General features: G+C 32.5%; 1 long non-coding RNA gene across 1 annotated transcript; it reads right to left on the bottom strand.

The window, feature by feature from the left end:
* Positions 1-18,822: 18,822 nt before the first annotated feature.
* Positions 18,823-21,815, bottom strand: LOC126892381 (uncharacterized). The gene is made up of 2 exons (XR_007700808.1): positions 21,335-21,815; positions 18,823-21,181 (listed from the first exon to the last, which is right to left on the bottom strand). It is a non-coding gene; the product is annotated as an uncharacterized LOC126892381 (long non-coding RNA).
* Positions 21,816-22,555: the final 740 nt, after the last annotated feature.

The raw sequence follows: 22,555 nt of genomic DNA, 5'->3' as shown, positions 1-22,555 counted from the left end.
GCACTTTACGGAAAAATCTGAAAAAAGTCAGAAATATAGTTTTTGACAAAATACACAAAACACAAAAAAAAAATAGACAAATCCATCACCAAAAAAATATACGTATTAAAAAACAAAAGAAAAAGAGGTTATAATATGTACTTTTACACTCAACCTTTTACTCAATGTACTTTTAGAACTTAAAAAAAATAAAAAAAAAATATTCAGGCTGTATCGACCACAAAAAATATAATTAGATCCGCAAAAAATCCTTACAAAACTTTAAAAAAACATGGTTTTTGGGTGGTTTAAAAGTGTTTCGCCCAATTTTTGAATATCCTAATATACTCAGTTATTTTAAATTATACATAATCTATTAACAAAACCTTGAGTTGATCTATGTTGCAGTCTATAAAATGGAGAAAATCTTCAAAAACCCCCTAAAAAACAGTTTCCTTAATTTTTCAAAATGGCGCACCTGACGGAAAAATCTGAAAAAAATCAGAGAGATAGCTTTTGATAAAATACATAAAATGCAAAAAAAATTGGACCTAAAAAAAGTTATAGGTTTTAAAAAAGTTAAAAAAAAATTTGAGGTTAGGTACACTCGACCTATGGGTCCATAAAAAATGGACATGTTTTGTAAAGGCTTCAGCTACACTGGTGAATTTTTTGAAATTTTTAAATCAATTGGAACCCAACGAAAAAAAAATTAAATCCAAAAATCTACGTTTTTGGCTGTGGCGGGAGGGGTAAGGGGGGTGGCGAGCTAAAAATCCGTGGTATCTCATTTTTTAGTTGCATAGAACGTAAAAAAATTAATAAAATTTAATTCTGGGAGTGAGGGCATTTTGCCTATCTTAGGTACCCTTTTATGCAAAAATGCGAAACATCAATTTTGATGATTTTGAAATATTTCCTTTTGAAAAGTTTACTGTGCCATCTCTAAAGTATTTAGTTAACAACGAAATTTTATCAAAATGTTTAAACAAACTAAAAGAGCAGTTGTTAATTTTTAAACATTTTGTCGTCAGATTTCGTTAGTTTCATGTTTGTTTAAAAAAGTTGAGTGACAAACTTTTTAGTTTATAATTTTAACCATCACAGCAATAAAATATAATTCATGAGGAAGTTTTCTGGAAAATTTTAAGTCAAAACATGCAATAGGACAAAAGTTATGTGACTAGACGAGCGGCACACCCCAAAAAACGCTTTTTCTCGAGATACTGACCACGGTGTGGCGAATGGCTAATTTTGATCATACTTTATGTTTTTGATGCTGCTGAAAACGAAAATTTAAAATTTTATTTAAAATTACGTTATAAACAAACATGAAATTACGTTTTTGTTGCGTTTAACTCAATACAACTCTATTCCATTTTAATATTTTTTTTTCTGAAATTTTTATATTATATGTTTCTTACCTTTGTGAAGACAATGGGACCTGTTTCAATATTTCTGTCTTATTATAATAAAAGTTATGAATTGTTTAAAGTAAAAGGTGCAGATTCCTGAATTGCAAAGTTTAATCGCAAAAGTTGAGTGACAAAATTTGAAATTTAGCTTTTTAATTAAGATTATGTTAAAATATATAGAGTACAAAGGACAAAATGTTTTACGAAAAAACTGGTGCCACTTTTAATTTTAAGAAAAAAGTAATTTAATTTTTTCTATTTTTAGGGTAAAATTGCCATTTTGACAATGTTTTCCCATCTAAAATTCAAAATAAACCTGATTCTCGTTTTCAACACCATCAAAACCTAATGTATGATCAAAATTAGATATTCGCCACACCGTGGTCAGTATCTCGAGAAATAACTTTTTTCCTATTGCATATTTTGACTTGAAATTTTCCAGAAAACTTCCTCATGACTTATGTTTTAATGATGTGTTGATTAAGATTATAGAATAAAAATTTTGTCACCCAACTTTTTTAAGTAAACATGAAACTAACGAAATCTGACGATAAATTGTTTAAAAATTAACAACTTCTCTTTTAATTTATTTAAACATCTCGGACAAATCTCATTGTTATCTAAATTCTTCAAAAAGGACACTGTAAAATTTTCAAAAGGAAATATTTACAGCGACCAAAGATACAGCGAGGTAAATATGAAAAATTATTAAAATTTTCCACTTGATAAAAATAAACTTCATGTTCGAATTCAGCGACCTCAAAAACATAAAGAATGACCAAAATTTGCCATTCACCTATCACGGTCCCTTTTTCGATTTCTAAGCCTCGAATTAGGAGTGTGCTGCTTGCCTAGGACGACTAGTGACCGAAACTGATCCGGTTGTTCTTTTGAATCAATAAAATAGATCGTGAGTAAAGGTACGTTTTTACTGGAGCTGCTGTTGCGTTCATCGCTGAAAGATCGTCGCAGACCGATGATAATTATAAGACGATCGTAACCGGAGTGTTTTTACTGAAGCAATGATTGTCTTCAAGCGCGCACAATCCGCCAGCACTTTATTGGTGAAAAAGAAGCGACGTTCCGGACATAAAGTATCTCGGCGATTGGAGCATCACGGCTGAAAAACTTATAGTCTTCTCTGGACTACACTAAAAATACTTACCTCTCCTGTTTCTTACGTTAAATGTGGATCACTTGATGATGAATACGCTCATGTTTTAAGTTTCCGCCGCATAACTTATATCTTACCTAGCAGTGATAATTTTTTCTGCAAACATCGACTACGGTCTCTTTTGATAACTTAATTCACAGAATATTTATATCAACTGATAAACTAGAATGTTTTCTTTGCAAACAAGTTGGACACACTGCAGAGTCATGTCTCGATATCCAAGACAGTGTTGTTACCCATGATCCCCCTTCGATATCAGTCAACTTATCAGATGTAGAACAACCATCCCATGTCATTTTAACTACTTAGTAATACCCTTCTGAATATTTCTAACTTATCCGAAAAAATACATATTCACCTTCCTCCTATCCTGAGCTGAATAATAAAAAAATTAGCGAAAACGACTACGTTCTAATGACAAGAGGTGAGTAATTTCGACTCGCCTCAGCTCCTGTCACCCACTGCTACTCCACCTCCAATTCCTAACTCAATGCTTCCACCCAAGTCCTCCTCATCAACCATTATACAAAAACCTGCCAAAAAGAAATAAAAGAATCCAAATCAACTGATCATGACTGTTGCAATATTAATCAGGAATCTCTCGCTATTATCAATAAACTATACGAAGATGTCCCAGAATCATTTTCACTTCACGTAACCCAACTTACTGCATTTCTTGAAAACTCTTTTGGACCAACGACCCTCTAACTGAAGTCAGCCAGTTTACCACTTAAGTAACCTCCTTAATGAAATACCTCACCCTAATCTACAGGGTGATTGATTAGTGTGATAAAGCTCCGTAGATCCGCTATAGTAATAGATACCAATAAAAGTTAATAACAAAAATTGTCGCCAACTTTGAGCTTTACCTTACAAAATTAGTTAGAATGTTACAGGATGTTCGATAACATAGTGGCAGACCAAACTTATGTTTTTTCAAATGGTACACCCTACATATATTTTATTTTATATTCGAAATCCTATTAACTTCTCCACCACAAAAATATAAAGGTTTAGTTATGGTATACAGGGTATTTACAAAGTTACATATAACCAATTTTATATGAAAATCGTAACAAGTTCAACTCCCTGTATAAATAAAAATAAGCACAACAGCAATGTTTTACTAATGCCATATTTTTTATTTATTGTCAAAATTTAAGAAAATGATTGATATTGTTAATTATCTTTGTATCAAATACAGGGTGAGTCAAAACACAAGTACATTATTTTCCCAGTAATTTTAAATGGAATACCCTTTATTTTATGTCACAATTGAAAAGTGCCATTACCGTACTTTAATTTGTACCTATGCAACATTCCCTATGCCTAAATTTATTAGTTTTCGAGATATTTTCATTTTTCAATGAACAAGTAGCATGGCCACCCAGATCACCAGAATTTAATAAACTGGACTTATTTTTTTTGGGTTGTGTTAAGAATGAAGGTTATAAAATACCTCCAACAACAAGGGATGGAACGAAAAATAGAATACAAAGTGTATTTCGAAGTGTTACTTTACAAATGCTTCGTATAGTGAAAGTAACTCATTCAATGACCGTTTTTAGGCATGCATAAATGTGTTTGTTCAGAGCGAAGCCGGATCAGTGATGCACAGATTAATGCATAGTCATTTACATATAAGCCCGGTGCATGGTGCTGACAACAGAAAGCTAATTGAGGAGCTAAAAGCCGATATTGTGATGGGTCATACCTTTGACAATAAGTTCAAAATTAATATACCAGGCAAGGAAGGTGTACCCACACAAGCTGTTGCTACCTGGTACACTGATGGCTCAAAAACATCAGAAGGTGTGGGAGCCGGCATAGTAGGGACAAATCAACGGATGAATTTCCCGGTAAGACTATCTAAGGATATCACAGTTTTCCAGACGGAAATAGGGGCAATCCATCACTTCGTAGAAGATATAAAAAGGCAGGAAAGAACGTTCAGTTCAGTTGCCATCTTCACGGATAGTCAGGCAGCGCTTAAGGTAGTCAAATCTACAGAGGTTAATTCTAAGCTAATCTGGGATTGTGTGTGTGTCCTAAATATCCTAGGAGACCGTAGCAAGGTTACGGTAGTCTGGGTACCGGGGCACGAGGGTCATAAGGGCAATGAAAAAAGCTGATGAAATAGCCAAACAAGGCTCATCAATGCCATTCGTTGGACTGGAACCCTTCTGCGGCGTTGCAAAGGCAGTAACACTTGCAGTAAGAACGGATACAAGCAAGTTGGTAGCTCACAAATCTTTGGAATAGTGGAGGAATTCAGCAGGACAAAGACAGGCGAAACAGCTCATTACAGATCGAACATTCGCCAAAATTTACGGCAGACTTAATAAGCAAAGACAGGAAAACTGTCAAAACCATAGTAGGTCTGCTAACAGGGCAATATAAGCTGAATAGGCACTTGAAGCTGATGGGATTGTCAGATGTTGACCTTGCAGATTCTGTCACCTGGAAGAACACATTCGATATGTGAACACACAGTCAGTGTGACAGTCTGGCAAATGTGTGGTTCTTTGCATTTGGAGAAGAAAGTCCACCGGTACGGAAGGTTCGGTCTCGAAGCTATTAGACTTTTTAAAAAGGGTCAGGCTAGAGAACGTTATATAGGTCTAGTAGACCACAATAGATCTGAAAAGGTCGCAGTGGAATAGGCCAGAAGGCCACCTGTTTAAATCTATCTATCTATCTATCTATCTATCTAATATCTCGAGAACTATACTTCCATGGGAAAATCCAAAAAACGTGTTCAATATTTTTTCGTGTTTAAACACGATCCCAACTCCATCTCATGGAGATGGGGTGGGGGTAACTTTAAAATCTTAAATAGGAACCCGGTTTTTTATTGCAGATTTGGATTCCTGATGAAAAAATAAAGAATATTTATTCGAGACATTTTTAAACGCTTTTCTTTACTTCAATAGTTTGCATCAAATCTTTAGATCTTAATTTGACTGACTTTTCTTCAATGCAAATGAATGAAAATTTGCAGACATATGCATTCGTGGGAACAATACACGAATAGTCAATACAATTTTTTTTATGTTTATTAATTGTTTATATAAAAAAAAAAACGATTTTAATGGAAAATGCTTAAATTCTCTTGTTTTTTACAATGTAGAACCTTGAAAATTTACGGATTGTAGCTAATGATATGAACTACACATAAGTTCACTTTTTACGTTAATTGTTTACGTTATGCTTCATAAATAAACAATAAAAATTCAAATTTTGAGCGCTCATATATTTGTTCATAATATATAAATCGGCGTTTATTCATGTCAATTTTCAATACGATACGAAACAAAACTTCAACCAAAACTGTAGTCTTAGAAAAACCACCGGTAGAGACGTTTTGTGCTACAATTAACATTTAAATTCGTTTTGTCATATTAATTAATTAAACGCTTTTCTTTAGTTCAATCGTTTGGGTCAAATCTTTGGACGTTAATTTAATTGCCTTTTCTTCAATGCAACTTTCTAAAAATTTGCAGACATATGCATTCGCGGGAACAATACACGAATAGTCAATAAAAAAATTTTTTTATTAATTATTTAAATAAAAAACCGATTTTAATAGAAAATGCTTAAATTCTCTTGTTTTTTACAATGAAGAAACTGGAAACTTTTATAGATTGTAGCTAATTATATGAACTATACATAATTTCACTTTTTACGTTAATTGTTTACGTTATGCTTCATAAATAAACAATAAGGTTCAAATTTTTTGCCGACTCCGACTACGTTTCATGTTTGTGCATCATATGTTTTATACATATTTTAATAAACATGACGATATATTTTAATGTTTGAAAAGTGTAAGGCTAAAAAGTAAAAAATAAAAAAATATGAAAAAAATATTTTTAAGAAACGCTTTTCTTTAGTTACGAGTGACTAAAATTAAACATATTACGAAAAAAATCAACTAAAAAGCAAAAAACAAAAAAAAAAAAAAATTAAAAAATCTAACACATTCGTTAAAGAAAAGGGTGCTGCGAAAACCGTTTATTCGATGAAGACGCGCCACGCTTTTCTTTGACGAATATGTTAGATTTTTTCAATTTTTTTTTATTTTTTGCTTTTTAGTTGATTTTTTTATAATATGTTTAATTTTAGTCACTAGTAACTAAAGAAAAGCGTTTCTTAAAAATATTTTTTTATTCAGAATTGTTTAAAGATGGCACGATAATTGGAAAAATCCGATTTATTAGCGGAATCTGTCAACAAATCTAAAAACTGTCTCAAATAAATGTTATTTACTTTTTTATGAGCTATTCAAATCCGCAACAAGAAATGGGAATTCCTAAATAGTTGTATCCGACTATAGCGCCATCTATCCACAATTCGAAAAAATGTTTCGAATAAAAGTTACTTACTTTTTTATCTTTTTTATGAATTATTTAAATCTGCAATAAAAATGTGGGTTCCTATTTAAGATGTTAAAGTTACCCTCCACCCCACCTCTAAGGTATGGAAGCGGGTGTCGCGTCGTGTACGGTGTCATTCGATAGATTTTTGAAAATGATTAAAAACGTATTTTTCAGTTTTTTGATGCGATGTATAGTTCCCGAGATATTCGATCGTCCCATTACTTTTGGGACACCCTATATAATTATTACTATATTTATCTATTTTTTAATATAGTAAACATCTATTTTTATGTAAAATCGTTTAATAAACACTATGGTTTAATTATTTTTGAGCTAGCTACTGTAATTGTCGAGAAAATTGCAGAAAATCTCTATTTCACGATTTTTCCGGATTTCCCGGCGTTTTCTCGCAAAAAAACACATGTATTTTTATGCAAAATCATCCAATAAACACGATGGTTAAATTATTTTCCGCTAGCTACTGTAGTTTTCGAGAAAATTGCGAAAAATATCTATTTTACGATTTTTCCGGATTTCCCAGTATTTTCTTGCAAAAAACAGATCTATTTTTATGTAAAATCGTCCAATAAACACGATGGTTTGATTATTTTTCCGCTAGCTACTGTAGTTTTCTATAAAATTACGGAAAATATCTATTTTACGATTTTTCCGGATTTCCCGGCATTTTCTTGCAAAAAAACACATCTATTTTTATGTAAAATCGTCCAATAAACACGATGGTTTGAATATTTTCCCGCTAGCTACTGTAGTTTTCGAGAAAATTGCGAATAATATCTATTTTACGATTTTTCCGGATTTCCCGGTATTTTCTTGCAAAAAAACAGATCTATTTTTATGTAAAATCGTCCAATAAACACGATGGTTTGATTATTTTTCCGCTAGCTACTGTAGTTTTCTAGAAAATTACGGAAAATTTCTATTTTACGATTTTTCCGGATTTCCCAGCATTTTCTCGAAAAACTAATTTCAGATTCGGATTTCTGAGGGTCGAAAACATATTTGCAAAGGGTTTTCGTCTTCTTTGCCAATTTTGAGCAGTTGAGAATATTTCAGTGGACTATGATAAGCAAAAGAGCAAAATCAGTTATTTTTCTTTCGGCAGCAAGACAAACAATTTTTTTTTGGTGGGCTGTGTAATCATTGATTATCAAAATATTTGAGAATTACCTCTTAGCACACAAGAGATGAAGGTTGCAAATATAATGAGCTTGAGGCACTTTTATAAAAACGAAGAATGTAGGTATCGTGTAGCCGCAATATCAGTCTACTAGGACTCGTGTTCTCAGATGTTATGTAAAGTAAACACACAAGTACTAAACCAACAAAAATAGTACACAAGAAAGTTGTCCTGAACAATATACTGTATATCACAAAATATCGAGCTCTTTATACTCTCATTATACAGGGTGAAATTGATAGTAATTGAAGTCTCGGTGGTATCAGAACTTACGGCAATGATGGAACCAACACATCATTTTTAAGAAAGTAGGTGGATGAAGCCCAAATACATTGCCAATGTTTTACAAGATACGGCAAGAAGAAGAAATAGTTGATTGGTAGTAAAACAACTACCTACTACTGACTGTCATCACATGATCTATTCACCATCCTCTCACACTTAGCTTGTTAACTCTTGTCTCTTTTGATTATCTCTTCTTATGTGGATTAATTACACATATATATGTTTTTCCTTCTTCTTCTTCTTTAGACGCCGTGTCCGTATTCAGACGTTGGCCATCGTCATGTTTACTAGTTCCTGAAACCTTTCTCTATCGGCTGCTGCGCTAAATAATTCTTCTATTGTGGAACCACACCATTGTCTAATATTACGCAACAACGAAAGCTTCTTTCAACCAATCCATCTCTTTTCCTCCACCTTTCCTTGTATTATAGGGCTAAGAAGTAGGTCCTCTAATTATTATAATATAGCCGACGTATTCTGTTTTTTCCTTTTTATGATGTTTATAAGCAGACGTTCTGAATTCATCATTTTGGAGAACATCTTCAAATGTGCGAAACCCACGCTATCTTTAGGATTCGTCGATAGCACCACAATTCTAATGCTTTTAATTTGTTTAGCATTGTGGTTTTTAAAGTCCGTGTCTCACAACGATACAAATAAAATAGACCACACATAACATTTCAGGATCTTGTTACGAATATTCATTGACAGGTTTCTGTTACATAAAACCAGTGGCGGATCTAGAAATTTGCCTTAGGAGGGGAACTTCCAATGAGACACCCACCAACAGACATATAAAAAAGATAAACTCAAACTACATAAAAGACATAAATAATAACTTAATTCCGTTCATTAAGTTTACTTAACATTACTAATTACCGTGTTTATTGGGTTGAATTTGTCTGTGTGTGGTTTAAGTTACATGTCTGCTATTATTATGATTCAACAATTTTTTTCTCTAATTTTGAAGTTAGGGGGAAGTCTTGTTAGGGAGGAAATTTCCCAATTTTCCCTCCTCGTAGATCAGACACTGCATAAAACTGATTTCCAGGTCATAAAAGTCTTACGTGATATTTCCATCCTGTTTACTATATCTTCATCAGAATCGCAATTTACATTTAATCAATTGCCAAGGTATTTAAAATGGTAAAAGCACACCTTGATCTACATTCATCTTCCCAACTGCCATCCAGTTTGTCTTTGAGATATTGATTTTTAGGCCTCTCCGATAACTTGCTTCACTGACTGGATTTACTAATGTTTGGAGATCTTTACATTATTTGCAAGAATTGCTGTATCGTCAACGTATCTGATATTGTTGATTACTTATCCGCTCAGTATTACTCCCTCTTGTTTGTCGTCCAAAGCATCTCTAAAGATTTCTTCACAGTACAGATTAAAAAGACTGGGTGACAAAACACAACCCTGTCGTACTCCACGTTTGATGAGTAGTTTTTCAGTGCGACTATCTCCAACTTATACAGTGGCTTCTTGATTGTAGGTAATATAAGTATTTAGCAGTCTCTTATATCCTAGTGGCCAAGTCCTGCTGCCCGAAGGGAATCGAAAACTGTATCGTGTTGTTCTTGAAGTCGATGAAACAAACATAATAGTCTAGTAAAATAAAATTACACTACATGTAAATCAAAATGTAAATTCGTACAGGTTGAAACAAATTTTATATCAAAGTTTAGGTGGGTACAAAAGATATTTTCAAAAAAGTATCCAAATCATACAGGGGGATCATTGTTTAAATAATTAAAAAGGGGTCATTTTTGCAAAAAAAATACTTTTTTAAATACTGAGGTCATTCAATTACTAATGAAGGTCTATAGGATAATTTTCTACAAAGTTAAAGGGTAAATCTTTCATATAAGACTTACTAAATTAAATTCGACCCCCTATTTATTTAAATGATTGTACATAAAACTTTAAAAACAAATTTGCAAAATATTATTTTTAGCGTTTTAAATAAGCACTATAAAATATCTTATTTTACAGGAGAAGTTGCGCTATGTTACCAGTATTAATAAGAAAAAAATTGGTTAAAAAATATTTAATATTTTTTGAGATATTGAATTTGATTATTAAATGTTACTATATTTTCAATTGCAAAAACGCGGGTGTTGCCAAAGACCTATTTACCTGTATTAAATCTTATTATTTTTATTTTTATGTATATTTTGGATAAATGTATTGATAAAATCAAATTTCGATTAAACTTCCCCCTAAAATGGCATTTGAAAATTATTCAAATTTGTTTATAATTTGTTTTTTTAATAACGTCGCGGGGATTAAATATTTTGAAATGCCGTTTCGATAATTGAGTTCCTGGGAATTTTTCACTAATTAACAAATTTTTTTGTCTTTTTTTTCTCTTCTTTTTTTTTCTTGGAGTTATACAGGGTGTAACAAAAATACAGGTCATAAATTTAATAACATATTCTGGGACTAAAAATAGTTCGATTGAACCAAACTTACCTTAGTACAAATGTGCACATAAAAAAAGTTACAGCCCTTTGAATTTATAAAATGAAAATCGATTTTTTCCAATATATCGAAAACTATTAGAGATCTTTTATTGAAAATAGACATGTGGCATTCTTATGGTAGTAGTATCTTAATAAAAAATTATAGCGAAATTTGGACACCCCATAAAAATGTTATGAGGGTTTTGTTCCTTTAAACCCCCCCAAACTTTTGTGTACGTTCCAATTTAATTATTATTGTAATACCATTAGTTAAACATAATATTTTAAAAACTTTTTTGCCTCTTAGTACTTTTTCAAAAGTCAGTTTTTATGGAGATATTTTGAATATTTGTCAAATCCACCACATATTTGTATATGGCTAAGTACGATTATGGAGACTTGGTAATAATATGAAAATCTATTTATGATTTACATTTTTAGGTATTTTGAACCATACTAAAAAAGAAGTAATATCTCGATAAAAAGTGCCTTCTCGGAAAAATACAAAGAGGCAAAAAAGTTTTAAAAACACTGTGTTTAACTAATGGTACCGCAGTAAAAGTTTAATTGGAACATATACAAACATTTGGGGGGTTTAAAGGAACAAAACCCCCATAAAATTTTTATGTAAACATATTAAAAAAGAAGCCGCATCTCGATAAAAACTGCCTTATCGAAAAAATACTAAGAGGCAAAAAAGTTTTAGAAATATTGAATTTAACTAATGGTACCACAATATTAATTTAATTAAAACGTACACAAAAGTTTGGGGGGTTTAAGGGAACAAAACCCCCATAAAATTTTTATGGGGTGCACAAATTTCACTATAATTGTTTTTTAAGATGTTCCTGCCATAAGAATGCCACAGGTCCATTTTCAATAAAAAATCTCTAATAGTTTTCGATATATTCGAAAAAATCGATTTTCATTTTGTAACTTCAAAGGGCTGTAACTTTTTTTATGTGCATATTTGTACTAAGGTAAATTAGGTTCATTCGAACTATTTTTGGTCTCAGAATATGTGATTTAATTTATGACCTGTATTTTCGTTACACCCTGTATTACTACGGGCCCTTTTAGGGTTAAGTTTCATTAAGCATGTCGACTCTCTAAGTTGTAGATTATAGACCTAAAAATATTAAGATTTAACAAAAATCTCTTTAATAATAAAATGTGTCTACTTACTGAGTTACAGGGTGTTTCATTTAAAAATTTAAAAATTATTGTTACCAAGTACTTTAAAACTATTTGACGTATCCTTATCATACTTGGCAGAAAGTGTGGCTATTATACACTCTACTAAATTGTGATTAATAAACGTTTCTAGCTAGTGCCAGAGGCATACAACAGGGGATAGTGAATGATTGACCCTTCCCAAATTCTACGCCACTGAGTAAATAATATACTCTTTACTGGTAACGATTAAGTCATTAGTTTTCGAGATATTGGACGTTAAAAATTAAATGGCATAGTTATTTTGATTTATTCATTCATTCATTTTAAACTTCCAATATCTCTCAAACTGATGACTTTATCGATACCAATAAAGTTATTTACATACAAAGTATTGGAGAATCGAAAAATTTCGCTAAAATAGTAATTCACTCAGTGGCGTAGAATTTGGGAAGGGTCAATCATTCACTATCCCCTGTTGTATGCCTCTGGCACTAGCTAGAAACGTTTATTAATCACAATTTAGTAGAGTGTATAATAGCCACACTTTCTGCCAAGTATGATAAGGATACGTCAAATAGTTTTAAAGTACTTGGTAACAATAATTATAAAATTTTTAAATAAAACACCCTGTAACTCAGTAAGTAGCCACATTTTATTTAAGAGATTTTAGTTAAATCTTAATATTTTTAGTTCTAGAATCTACAACTCAGAGATTCAACATTCTTAATAAAATTTAACCCTAAAAGGGCCCGTCGTAATATAACTCCAAGAAAAAAGAAGAAGAAAAAAACAACAAAAAAATTTTGTTAATTAGTAAAAAATTCTCAGGAAGGCAATTATCGAAACAGCATTTCAAAATACTTAATCCCCGAGACGTTATTAAAAAAAAATTATAAACAAATTTGAATAATTTTCAAATGCCATTTTAGGGGGGAGTTTAATTAAAATTTGAATTTATCAATACATTTATCGAAAATATACATAAAAATAAAAATAATGAGATCTTAAGCAGGTGAATATTTTTTGGCAACAACCGCATTTTTGCAATTGAAAATATAGTAACATTTAATAAACAAATTCAATATTTTCAAAAATATTAAATATTTTTTGACCAGTTTTTTTTTACTTAATACTGGTAACATAGCGCAACTTCTCCTGTAAAATAAGATATTTTATAGTGCTTATTTAAAACGCTAAAAATAATTTTTTGCAAATTTGTTTTTAAAGTTTTATATACAATTATTTAAATAAATAGGGGGTCAAATTTAATTCAGTAAATCTTATGTGAAAGATTTATCCTTTAACTTTGCAGGAAAAAATCCCATAGACCTTCATTAATAAGTGAATTACCTCAGCAGTTTAAAAAGTATTTTTTTTTTTGCAAAAATGACCCCTTTTTAATTATTTAAACAATGATCCCCTTCTATGATTTGGATACTTTCTTGAAAATATCTTTTGTACCCACCTAAACTTTGATATAAAATTTGTTTTAACCTGTACGAATTTAAATTTTGACTTTTTTTATTTTATTAGGCTATAAACGTTCTATCGGAACTCACAACTTTTTTGTAAGAGAACGCACATGCAAAATAGTGCCTCTGCATTTCCTAGACATAGACCATCTCTAAATCCAAATTGCTTATTACCCATTCTACTTTCACACAGAAGGAATACCCACTCGGTTTTGTACTTAGAGTATTTTAGGGTGAATTTGACGAGTAAAATTATCCCTACTCTAAGATTTTGTATAATTCGTAAACGTATCTTAAGTGCGTGACTCATCAAACTGATTAGTCTAAAATCGCTGCATTTGGAGGGCCTGGTTTTTTTGGTAATGTTAACAGCGACTCCAATCAATCATCTGGTATTTTTACTTTGTTGTAAATTTTGTGAGAGAAAGTGGTTAAGTAGGTAATATTTTTCTCATCTAAAAGTTTAAGTAGCTCAGCAGGCATTTGATCTGGTCCAGGTTCTTTATTGTTTTTGGATTGCTATATTGCTTTTCTGACTTCCGATTTCACAGGCAACTACTTAGGCACCTCTAACTGGTTGCCACAGGTAGTATAATGTGGAGCACGTTCTCGAGAAACATCGTCAAAAAGTCACTGATGCCTCTTTCCCATTCTTTGCACTGTTGTTCGTGATCACAAATGTTTCCATCTGCGTTTTTAAGTATGTTAGCATTTTTCTATTTTCTACATCTGGAGGTATATTTAAGTTTATTGTGGAGGTTGAAATTCATGTTTTTTAAGGTCCTCTATTTCTTTATATGAATTCTCGAGCCAGGATTCTTCGGCTTGTTTAATTTTTCTTCTTATGAGTTTGTCAGTTCTAAAATTTCTTGTGTGCTTTTCCAATGTTTTGTTTGTAGAATTGCTAAATCTGTATAAACACAGGTCCGGAAGAAGAAATAACGTAACTGCAAATTTTGTCAAATCTTGTTTATTGCGTAATTAACTTCTAAAATACTGTGTACAGATGATACAAAAGCGACAGACCTGTAACTATGTGATGAGCCACAACAGGGTAGTTGCGTCGTTATTGAAATATGCCCCATTTTAGACCGTGTTTCAGATAAATAATGACGCAACTGTAAATAGGGTTGAAAATGGGAGGAATTAAATTAAGATAATGAAATTCGGGCGAATAGGCATCAAAATAAAAGCCATCGCTGTAAGAATAAACGGCATACTAAATATTTAAAAATCAAAGTAAGTTATCAATCGAAGTAGCACAGAAAACGACAATAAATATCGTTTCCATACCACCAGATTGACAACAGGTGGAATACTTTCTTTGGTTACACCTCCTGAGATTTTCAAAATTTATAAATCATACAGGATGCCGAGGAAATTAAGATGAGAGAATTTTAAATAATTCACAACTCATCTGCTCAGCTCAGCGTGGTAAAAGCTCCAACAAGAAAGATTCCTTAATACTGAAACAAAAGAGTAAATGAATTAAAGATGTATAAACATTCTCAATTTCTTTGCAACACGAAAATGCAGCAGCTGCATAATACTATGGTGAAATCTGAGAGTGCAGGAAGAGTCTATACCGGTTTCGGGCCCTGTTTCCCCCTTATCAGTAGTCCCATATCCTCTTCTCTCAGATTCTTCCACGTACCACACTTTAGGCCTTTCTGAATTGCAAATAAAGAAATGTCACGGATGAACTAGGGCCATCTACCGAAAAACAAAGTAAGTTAGCAATCGAAGTAGCACAGAAAACGACAATAAATATCGTCTCCATACCACCAGATTGACAACAGGTGGAATACTTTCTTTGGTTACACCTCCTGAGATTTTCAAAATTTATAAACCATACAGGATGCCGAGGAAATTAAGAATAGAGAATTTTAAATAATTCACAACTCATCTCCTCAGCGTGGTAAAAGCTCCAACAAGAAAAATTCCTTAATACTCAAACAAAAGAGTAAATAAATTAAAAATGTATAAACATTCTCAATTTCTTTGCAACACGAAAATGCAGCAGCTGCATAATATATATATATATATATATATATATATATATATATATATATATATATATATATATATATATATATATATATATATATAAAAAACAAAATATGCTCAAGGTGGAATGCAACCATAGACACGTGTTTCTGACTTATTAGTCGTCATCAGTATGATATAGCTAAATAGTATAATAGACTAATAAGTCAGAAACACGTGTCTATGGTTGCATTCCACCTTGGGCATATTTTGTTTTTCATACTTATTGCGAGCCATGCCGATATTTATTAACTCGCGCTAACCTCTCCTTGTATATATATATATATATATATATATATATATATATATATATATATATATATATATATATATAAAGGGTTGTCTACAGCTAATGCCGTTTCCCTTCCGTCAGCCAGGACTTCCATTTTTTTCGATCTTCCCAGTCTCCGTCTTCCAATCCTTTCTTAGACATGGCTTCGTCGACTTCATTTTTCCAAGATCTTCTAGGTCGTCCTCTTCTTCTCGTTCCTCTTGGGCTCCATTCTGCAACCTTGTTTATTCAAGTGTTTTCTGCTCTGCGTACGTGGCCGTACCATTTCAGTCTTCTCTCGTCTATATATTGCAGGGCATCTTTTTCCACTTGCATTCTTCTCCTTATCTCCTCATTTGTTATTCTGTCTTTTCTGGTGAGACCACAGCATCTTCTCCAGTATTCCATTTCGGTTGCCAGAATGCTTTTTTGGGTTTTTTGGTATATCATTGTTTGGTATATCATTCTTTTTGTTTTTCCCTTGATGTTTTTATTCCAGATTACATTATGGAGTTGTCTGATGCAAGATCTTGTTTGTCCCAATCTACTTTTTATTTCTGCTTCTGTTGTTCCGCTTTTCGACATTATAAAGCCCAAATATTTAAAATTCTTCGTTCCTTTTATTTCAACTTGTTCTTCTACTTTTAAGTTTTTTACGTCTTCTTCCGATATTACTACCCTAATAGCACAAGGACGTCCATTGGACGTCCTTCACGGACTTTAGGGACGTCCGTTTTCGTCTGAGGAACGTCCTTTATACGTCCTATTTTGGTCCAAATGTCGCGCTACCGAACGTCCATTGGACGTCCATCTAAGGTCCGAGGGGACGTATATTGGACCTTAATCGGACGTAATTTGGACCTTGATCGGACGTCCTAGGGGACGTAAATTGGACCTTAATCGGACGTAAATTGGACCTTAATCGGACATAAATTGGACCTTAATCGGACGTAAATTGGACCTTAATCGGACATACATTAAACCTTAATCGGACGTAAATTGGACCTTAATCGGACGTAAATTGGACCTTAATAGGACGTAAATTGGACCTTAATGGGACCTTAATCGGGCGTAAATTGGACCTTAACCGGACGTAAATTGGACTTTAATAGGACGTAAATTGGACCTTAATCGGACGTAAATGGGACCTTAATCGGACGTAAATTGGACCTTAATCGGACGTAAATTGGACCTTAATCGGACGTAAATTGGACCTTAATAGGACGTAAATTGGACCTTAATCGGACGTAAATGGGACCTTAATCGGACGTAAATTGGACCTTAATCGGAAGTAAATTGGACCTTAACCGGACGTTCTAGGGGACGTGAATTGGACCTTAACAGGACGTCCAATTTTGTTCCAAATGCTACGTTACCAAACGCCCAATGGAGGTCCACTTAACATCCGAAGGGACGTTCGGTGGACGTCAATTGGGCCTTCATAGGACGTCCCAGTTTGGTCCAATGTCTTGCTGCCGAACATCCATCTAATGTCGTGGGAAATAAAAAATATATTTTTTAAGGAACTTATATTACATCTTATATTAAATTACATACAATTATTGGATATTACATTATTTACATTAAATTACAATACACTTCTCCAAGAAATTAACGCACCACCTTAAATATGGGGTATTTTTTATGTCTCGTATTTCCTAAACCTGTTGTTTCATCTAAGTGATTTTTTTATAATATTATAGCCTAGGCTATAGGTTACCTCCTTAAGCTTGTCATGCACAGGGAGCTATGCTGTAATATATGTACATTATATCATATCGCTCTCTATAGTAATGAGTGAGCCTGCAGACAGAAAACAAATGGTTCCATATGTGCAGGCTCACTCATTACTATAGAGTGCGATGTGATATAATATATATTACAGTATAGCTCCCCGTGCATGACAAGCATAAGGAGGTACTTAACCTATAGCCTAGGGCCTAGGCTAGAATATTATAAAAAAATCACTTAGATGCAACAACAGGTTTAGGAAATTCGAGACATCAAAAATGCCCAATTTTTAAGGTGGTGCGTAATCGGCTGTATATACAGGGTGTAACAAAAATACACGTCATAAATTAAATCACATATCCTGGGACCAAAAATAGTTTGAATGAACCTAACTTACCTTAGTACAAAAATGCACATAAAAAAAGTTACAGCCCTTTGAAATTACAAAATGAAAATCGATTTTTTCGATTATATCGAAAACTATTAGCGATTTTTTATTGAAAATGGACATGTGGCAGTATTATGGCAGGAATATCTTAAAGAAAAATTATGGTGAAATTTGTGCACCCCATAAAAATTTTATGGGGGTTTTGATCCCTTAGATCCTCCCAAACTTTTGTGTATGTTCCAATTCAATTTTATTATTGTGGTACCATTAGTTAAATTCAATATTTTTGTTTCTTAGTATTTTTCAGATAAGGCAGTTTTTATCGAGTTGCGACTTCTTTTTTAACATGTCTACATAAAAATTTTATGGGGGTTTTGTTCCTTTAAACCCCCCAAATGTTTGTGTACGTTCCAATTAAACTATTACTGAGGTACCATTAGTTAAACAGAATGTTTTTAAAACTTTTTTGCCTCTTTGTATTTTTTCGATAAGGCACATTTTATCGAGATCTGGCTTCTTTTTTAATATGGTTCAAAATATCCCTAAAAATGTAAAGCATAAATAAGTCTGCATATTATTACCAAGTCTCCATAATCGTACTTAACCATATACAAATATGTGGTGGATTTGACAAATATTCAAAATATTTCGATAAAAATTGACTTTTCTAAAAAAGCTATAAGAGGCAAAAAAGTTTTTAAAACGTTGTGTTTAAATGGTACTGCAATAATAATTAAATTGAAACGTGCACAAAAGTTTGGGGGGTTTAAAGGAACAAAACCCCCATAAAATTTTTATGGGGTGTCCAAATTTTACTATAGTTTTTTCGTAAGATACTGCTGCCATAATAATGCCACATGTCCATTTTCAATAAAAAATCTCTAATAGTTTTCGATATATTGGAAAAAATCACTTCATCTTGTAACTTCAAATGAATGATAAAGGCACAGAGACTTAGATGGCGAGGTCACATTGAAAGGATGCCAAACACGAGGACTCCAAAAATGGTACTAAACTACACTACAGCTTCAAGAAAGAGAAGAGGAAGGCCGAAAAATAGATGGAAGCAAGAGGTCGAAAAAGATTTGGAAAGAATGGTGCTACAGGGTCAGAAAAGAAAAATGAATAACAGGAAGGAATGGAGAAAAATCACATATCAAGCCAGAGAAGATCTCAGTACATAAAGAAACATGAAAATGAGGAAAAAAAACAAACTTTTCAAGCCATGGGCCTCTAAGACCCTTGGTGCTATTATATATATATATAACTTCAAAGGGCTGTAACTTTTCTTGTGTGCACATTTGTACTAAGGTAAGTTAGGTCCAATCAAACTATTTTTGGTCCCAGAATATGTGATTAAATTTATGACCTGTATTTTTGTTACACCCTGTATATATCTACATACTTCGTCTAATTTACTAACTGTTGCGCGTCATCCGCGTCGTAGCCTGTGAGGTTGCATGATACCAACACGAAATATTTAGGCGGTAGGTGTGTTCTTTTTTAGAATCACTTTGCCGAGTACACTGGAATTACAGCCACTAGACATATTTTATTATATACGCGTAGAAATAATATTTGAAGATTTCTATTAATGTTAACCTAAAGAAATACACAATAATATGTTTCATTTAATTTGTATAAATGGATTATAAAGCGTTTTTATGAAGCAGATTTGTTCGGATCACACTGTAACTGTAATCGAACGAAGGTGACATTTTAGAATAAATTGGTAACATTTATTTGACAGTTACGGTGATGACACTTCATATTTGTTTATATTCTTTACTATAAGTATCTGTTTTATTTATTATATTTACTGTTTTTATTATTTACTTTACTATAAAAAGATCCTCCACTATAAAAATATAAATTTCACCTAATTTTATAACGACTTGGAATAATCGAGGTATCTGACAACTTTTTTAGTTGTTATTGTAGACATACTTATACAAAGAAACCTACCGGCTTTTTGCCAAGAGTTCGGAGCCGTTTTTTAATTATTAACAATGCAGTGCAAAAACTCTTGCACTGCAAATCTTAAAAGATTATAACTTAATTCTTGTTCTCTATTTCTTAAGTTTTTACTTATTTACATTGAATATTAATTTGTTTTGTTGTATAATCCACGTTTACAATAATTATGTGACATATTTGATTTAAAATGGATTCAGGATCTTTTTATACTTTGGCAACTATGTCAACTTAGATCTCTGGCGTAGATAATGACGTGCAACAGTAAGTAAATTAGATGGACTGTAGGTTATATTTGGTTCTTGGGACATCAAAGTATATTTTTTAGACATTCTTAGTCACTGATGTGACATACCTACGATTTGTTTTTTCATGAGTTTTGTAAGAGAGACTAAAAACTTTTTTTATAGTCACCTCCTGTTTTCATATATTTTTTGACATGTTTTGTAGTAAATTCAACTATCTATTTACTACAAAACATGTGAAAGCAGATGATCCTAAAAATGGTTTTTCGTCTCCTACAAAATTCATGAAAAAGCAGATAGGAGAATTATTGTACATTACAATTCTCTGATGTTTGGGAAAAAGGGCTTAAGTCAGAATTGCACATCGATAATGTTTTGATGATTTCTACAGTACTGTAGTAGATTCTACTGTACATACAGTTTACATCTACAACAGTTTTTTTCTGGTCCAGAAATCATCAAAACATTATCAATGTGCAATTCTGACTTAAGTCCTTTTTGCCAAACATAAAAAAACAATCTGGTCATAACTGACCAATGAGCAATTTTAATTTAGCCTAAATTACTACTGTTTCTTAAAATGAAGAGCTTACCCCATAGCGTCTCTTATCTAATCTAACAAGATCGTGCACTATTCTAATATACACAGGCACAGCACACAAGCACTATGCTCCGTTTTTCACTATCACCTATCACTCAAACTAGTTCAAAAGGATTTGTCCTCTTCAATCTTCTAGTTTGCCCAGTAGTATCGAGGAGCTGGATTTCCTCGATATTCTTGAACTCATGAAGTTGATGCTCGTGACCCTGCTATCTTCTTGATATTTGTTGATAATGTAATAACTTATTATGCATGGACAATGTGGACTTTCTTCCAACTAGCCAATACACTTTTTATATCTCTCTTTTGCCTTTCATAGCCACAAGGCTATACATTTCCTTCTTGGTTTTTTTTTGTATGCCACTTTCAGCTGATTCTAAAAAAAATTAAAATGAACGGTAATTTTTCTATTCTTTACAATTAAAAATCAAAAGAAATAGGTACCTATTTACAGGTAATAATATGCATGTATAAATGATTCGTTTCATAAAGAATAAAGAAAATTGAAAACGGATTTTATAATACTTACAAAATTGTTTAAACAAGAGATCTAGCCAGTGCCCAGAGCAAAAACTAGCAGACAGTACAGCAAAAAAGCCACTAATTTCCATTTCCCACATCCCCTTATCGATGCATTTTTTTCCAATCAAAATTTTTACTTTTTTACTAAATTTTTAGGTTATCGGTTATGTTATGAAAATGAAATGTGATGACCAATGACCACGAGACGCTACATAGATACTCGCGCGGCAAATTTGAAAATGAACGCAAATTGAACAGTAATTACAATAAATGGCCTCTCTTAAAATCTTGTAATGGAAAATTTTACCCCTCCAGGAAGACATTGTACTATGTTCATAGAATCTTGTGGTAACTTTCCACCCATAATTTAATCAGATAGATGTTCACGGAATAGAACGGTAGTACCTACATTCCTGGAATGTTTTGTGTTGTTAGGATTAAACTTTTATTTTATTTATTCTTGAATATTTCCTATTGTTAAACATTGTAACCAATAATTTACATTTCATTACATTACATAAAATCAAAAACATTTTTTGGATATTAAACTATATAGTTTGTTTATAATTGTAATAATTGTATATACAATTTTGAATTAAGATTTAATCTTTTCGATTTAAACTACAGTAAAACCTGTGTTACCGGCCCCCTGCAAACACCGGCCACCTGTACTAACGGTCAGTTTAAAAATTCCCCAAACCAATTACAGTAAAACCTGTCAGTAACGGCCACTAAAAATGAAAAAGCTATTGGCCGATATAGAAAGGTGACCGGTATTGCCAGTATTTGTAGTCTATTAGATATAATTGGTTTGGGGAATATTTAAACTGGCCGTTAGTACAGGTGGCCGATTTTATCAGGTGGCCAGTAACACAAGTTTTACTGTATATCTAGACTACAAAAACTGGCAATAACGGCCACCTTTCTATATCGGCCAATAGTTCTTTCATTTTAGTGGCCGTTACTGACAGGTTTGACTGTATTTCATTAACGTAAAGTTAACGCGTAAGTTAATATTTTATTGAATTATTTTGCTATTTGATCCCGTAATTGGTATAATGTGTCCAATATAATATATACGCGTTCATAGAACGTCCGTATTTCGTCCAGTATGGACGTCCAAAGGACGTTCAACGTCGGAAGTCCAAAGGACGTCCATATTTATTCCGTCCGAAGGACGTCCAACGTCGGACGTCCAAAGAACGTCCATATTTATTCCTTCCGAAGG

This window comes from Diabrotica virgifera, chromosome 9 (genome assembly GCF_917563875.1).
Source record: "Diabrotica virgifera virgifera chromosome 9, PGI_DIABVI_V3a".
Classification (NCBI taxonomy): domain Eukaryota; kingdom Metazoa; phylum Arthropoda; class Insecta; order Coleoptera; family Chrysomelidae; genus Diabrotica; species Diabrotica virgifera.
Note: the sequence above shows the minus strand (reverse complement) of the source record. Positions and strands in the feature narration are given on the sequence as shown.